We start from the raw sequence: 5,233 nt of genomic DNA on the forward strand, positions 1-5,233 counted from the left end.
GAACAAAAAAAAAAGGAAAAGCTAGACGATGTGCTTGTATCATCAGTGAACCTCCTCAATGTCAACTCTTCAGGAATCAAGGAAAACGTTTAAACGATGGCCGAAGGGAATTAAGAGAGTTTCAATATCCTCGTCCCGAAGAAGAAAAAGAAATAGAACGCTACATTTATTTGAAGTGAAAATGAAAATCACCAAAACCTGAAGGTGATGAGTTTCGCACAATATTTGATGAATTAAGCAAATGTTTTTAGAATTTAAAAAAAAGCTCTCTGGTGGAGGTTTTCCAGTTGGTCGTTTATTCAAAGAGATAAATGCCAGGTCCAGGTTTAAGATATTTCTGTCCTCTGAGTTGATCACTGTGTCTTTTCAGTTCATCTGTTGCCTTGACTTGGCTGAGAGACGAGGCAGCTTCACGCTGGACCTCGACCAATCACAGCTTGCAGAGCTCCACAGGTTATTGACTGGTTCTATCCAGAGGATCGACTTCACTGGGCCACAGCACCAAGTATGTGTGTGTGTGTGTGTGTGTGTGTGTGTGTGTGTGTGTGTCTTCACAGCTTTATTAAATAAAGAGAAACTTGAAATATTCATCACCACTTTTTTCCTTCCAGATACAAGACAAGAAATGCAATATAAATGTGAGATATAGAAAGAATATATAAAAATATATATAAAAATGACACAAAAAATGTAATATCATTCCTCTTTCCATTTGACTGTGTTTACAGTTGTACATGGAAGAACATTGTGTGCTCACACTAGAGGATTTTCATCTCTTGACCAATTGGAAAACATTGGAGACCACAGACATAATGACAGATTTAACCCATTTTTTATTTAATAATCATCACGAACGCACACACTAGACAATTTGGCCTGAACGTGAGACCGCACACTTTGTCGTATGTAGGAAACAATTTCACATCGGCAAACACAGAGACTCAGAGAAACTCACATGGTCAAAAGTGACTTCAGAAGAAAAAGCAAACATGGAGGAGAATCAACGTCGTCAGCTTGTGTTCTGTTGTGCAGCAAAACACAAAAAGTGGAAGCTGGTAGTGGGATTGTTGATTTTAGTCGCAGCTTTACAAGTACGAGATTGTGGAGGTTTTGTGTTTTTATCACATCAAACTAAAGCCAGACGAGAGAAAAGGAGAAATAAATCAAGAGTTCTCAGTCATACTTTGTTCAAAATGAACTTTTACCTGTTGTGTTTGAATCGTTTATTTAATCACGTTGAGGGAAAAAAAAAACATCCGTGATCCCTCGGTGAATCGAGCGAGAGCTGCGTTGCTTCACGTGGAGCTACTGTCAGCCCGCACTGAGTTTATGACTTGCTGAAGGGCACCTCAGCAGGGTGGATTCGGGCTGTCAGGGGGAATTGAACACAGGCCCTGTGGCTGAAGCACCGCGACACCAATCACACCACCTCCCTGCCGGGCCAGCCAACAACAATATAAAGTCAAACGTGGGACTGGCACGACACAGAGCAGCACCTCCAATGTTTAAATCAAGGGTTTTCTCTTTTCCTTTCTTATGTTTGAAAGAAATGTCCTGCGACAGAGTGTGGGTCGTTTCACGGCGGTCACAGACAATGTTCTCTCCCTGGATTTAACCAGAAACAAAAAATTGTTCGCTGGAAAAAGCAGCAGCCTCATGTCGAGAAGCACGAGAGGGTTGATATAATGCGAGGTGACGTTAGAATTCCTTTCTCTGTCCAACACAATGTGGGCAGTGTGGAAAAGCTGGACGGTGTGACTTTCTTCAGAGAATCCATCACAGCGTCAGAAACCCTGCAGCTCTCACTTAGAACGCAGCACGCTTAATCCAAACCAGCCTGGTCCGGGGGCTCCGGGGTCATCAGTCACGCAGGAGAAACCATCGGTGGAAACAAAGGTTCAACGTGCAAACACACGCAGGACGTGGAGGTTCTGCAGCGGCCCACTCGGAACAAGCCCGACTTGTTCCCGGCTGATTTAAGGGCTGCTTTTGTCTTGACTTACGCCAAAGAGGGGCTCATGCTTTTATTGGCTGTTTAGTCTATTTCCATTTCTTGACCCGCACTGAAAGTCGACTACAAGTTAATAAGTCTTTAATGTTTTCTTACGTTGGAAATGGCCCTCGGACACAGTGGAGCCTGTGATTTACGGACGCCAGCCGCCTGAGCTGCACATCAAGGAACCGTTTTCTTCTTCTGTCCACGCAGTACACCATATGAAATCACTTGCTAGTAGCCGCTAATTCACAGTGATCCGTCAGAGGGTTTTTAATCGAGTCCGCTCATTACAGACTGTGATGACATTGCGTGTGTGCGAGTCATGGCCGGCCGCCACCGTTTGGAAAGAGAAGTGCCGCGGAGAAAAGTGTCACAAAAGAAGAGAGGGAGCCGTGAGGGTCGGGTGACCGTGTGCAGGCTGTTGTGTGAAGTGTCTCGTGATTGCCAGGCTGCTCCGAGGACGCTGCCGGACAGGGAGGTGAGAGGCGGGTTAATTACTATCCTGAGAGGGAAGGGGGGGGATGCTTTACACGGCCCTTTGTGGCCCGCGGGCTTGGGTTTCCAGCAGAGAGGTTTAGGTGCCGGAGAAGATGGCAGAGGTGCCGCACAGGGCAAAGTCCACGGTTAGTCACCACATCGATCACCGGTGACAGGAGCTGCCAGGTCGCGTGTGAAAAACATGACCAGGCCTCTGGTTCATACTGGAACTACAGGCATGTGCAAACCCACAGCAGCACAGGAAGACCCAGGATAAGACTCCATTTGTGTTTGAGGATGGTGTCTATACTTGAAGTAGTGACCATCATACTGGTCAGTCAGTAGTTTTACTGTCTCTAACAGACAAACAACAACTGAGGGTGAAACCTGAGATGTAATTAGGACGTCTAGAGCCTACAGTGCTCAGGGAGGGACGGGGTCCACATGGTCTGAGTTATTAACGTTCCTTTCAAAAGTGAATCACAGACTTACATCATTTTATTGATCTTGAACTTGAAAACGTTGGAAGGCCGACTCGACTGAACTGGACGGAGGTTCTGTCTGTTCTGCGGTTGAGTCCCTCCCCTTTCACTTTTCCAGTTTTCCGCATCACTTGCACAAATTGTCATTTTCCACCGCAGCTCTGTCTCACTCCCTCGGGGGCAAACACCAAACTCAAACATCATTAATACAAACCCAAACACTTGGGATATTTAATCTATTCCTTATTTTTGCCCTCGGCCTCTTGATCCCTTCATTAATCTCTCAGTGGACGACCACACGGAGGAAACACTGGATTTTAAAAGTCTCCGAAAGCAGCTCCTGTCTCTGCCAGTATAAAGTATAAATGCAGTTATTGACATGTTTTCTATTGGAGCTCCATATAAGGTCTGAATGTCCTGAGACCACTTTGTCCTGTCTCGGTTTATTTTCTTGCCCCCGATCACGGTGCTATGTTTTTTTGGGGTTCATTAAGTAACTGAACAGGTGTCCCCCCCCCCCCATCCCCTTAAGTCTTCACACACAGCTAATGAGCCAACTTAAGTGTATTTAAATTATTAGGCAATTAGAGACGGGAAATGTAGAATACGCTGAACACAGGAAGACATTAGTCGTTTGTACACGCAAAGCAATGTGGAGTCTTCATGTGTGATTCAGGGGGGAAATCAGCGGAGCTCTTTTTGTGTGTTTCCAATGCTAAATGTAACATCACTGATTGTGTAAAGGTTCAAAATGATGTTTGTTCTGAGGGAAACTGACCAGAGCCTCAATCACGTTAATTAACCCTTTTATTAACGTCGAGCTAATGAATAGAAATAAGCTGATGGGTTTCTGAGTGAGAGCTGTGTTCATCTGGAGGGAAAAAGTTAGGAGAAGAATAAATACATTTGTGAGGAAGTGAATTTAGTCTTTAAGTTAAACGCTGGTACTGGTCAGAGTTCTGTGTCACAGAGGATTTAGTCTTGCTGTGATTTAAACCTTTGAGTTGAGCGATGGATGTTCACTGTCACTTTGAGAAGAGACTCAACCTTTAAACATCACAGAAACAGGAATTGTATTAATAATAAATGTGATGTAGCCATGAAACAATTTAACAACCAAATATTTTTGTGATTCACTGGTCAGTTTCAAAAATATCTCAAACACTATTGGATGAAAGTTGTCTAACAAGTTTTTACAGAAAATCGTGGTCCCCTGAGGATACAACTGTTGGTTCTTTGTGATCTTCAGACATTTCCCAGCAGAGCGACATCAGCAGAATGTTATTTTAGGCGAAATTACTGCCATCAAATTCACGTCCCCCTCGGGAAAAGAGAGTCCATATATCACCATCATCAGGTCAACGAGTCAATATATTCATCTTTTCTTTTTGTTTCAGGTTAAGAAGCAAATGGCTGCACATGAACATCAAAATAGCTGCAGAGGTGCATCAGCTCCTGGAGTTTCTGGAGTGAGTAGAATCTACACAAAACAAGGTAAACTACCAAGATTTGCTCTTTGTCTGTTAATCCAACTTATGTAATAAGAGAAGGAACAAAGATCTGGAACACAAGAGCCTACAAATAAAGTAAAAGTGCAGTTTTGGACGTCAGGTCTGTAGAAAGTAAAGTCCGGTGTCGACTTGTGAATGAAGCTACACAGATGTGACGACCATGAACCAACCAACGTGATGATAACAATTACATTTCATGTGTCTTTAGCTTTGGTCTGAGTATGTGTGAAGAGTCATGAGAACACTATGAAGAAATGTGTGATGATGAAATAAAACTGGTTTGGGCCTGTTGAAATAGAAACAACATTTAAAAATAGAAACTGCTGTTTCACTAAATGCATCTGATCAATTTATCCTCGTGATATTTATTTTCTTCGACCTACGTGATTAATATCTGAGACTTTCTGTTTCCACATGTTTCCACCTCAACGTGCGTAACCGAAAAATTCAGCAGGAAAAAAGCTCCACTTAGCTCGACGTGTAACACAAGACATTTTCCGTGAAGTGCTTCGTGAGGCCGGTTTAGTTCAAAGGTTCACAAACAAAACATTTGTCCCGTGTGCGCCGACAGAGCAGCGCTGGTCGGCACTTCGTCAGCTTGCTGCGTCTCAATAATTCACCGCGGCCACAGTTGGCGAATGAAGAAGAGAAACGATGTAACGCTCTGGGAGGAAAAACCCAATCCGTCTCCGGACAAGGGGAAGTGTGAATATGACAAAGCCGACCCATCTGACACCCAAGCCATCGAACAGCCATCTGTCATCATT

The sequence above is a fragment of the Platichthys flesus genome, chromosome 8 (genome assembly GCF_949316205.1).
Source record: "Platichthys flesus chromosome 8, fPlaFle2.1, whole genome shotgun sequence".
NCBI classification, from domain to species: Eukaryota; Metazoa; Chordata; class Actinopteri; order Pleuronectiformes; family Pleuronectidae; genus Platichthys; species Platichthys flesus.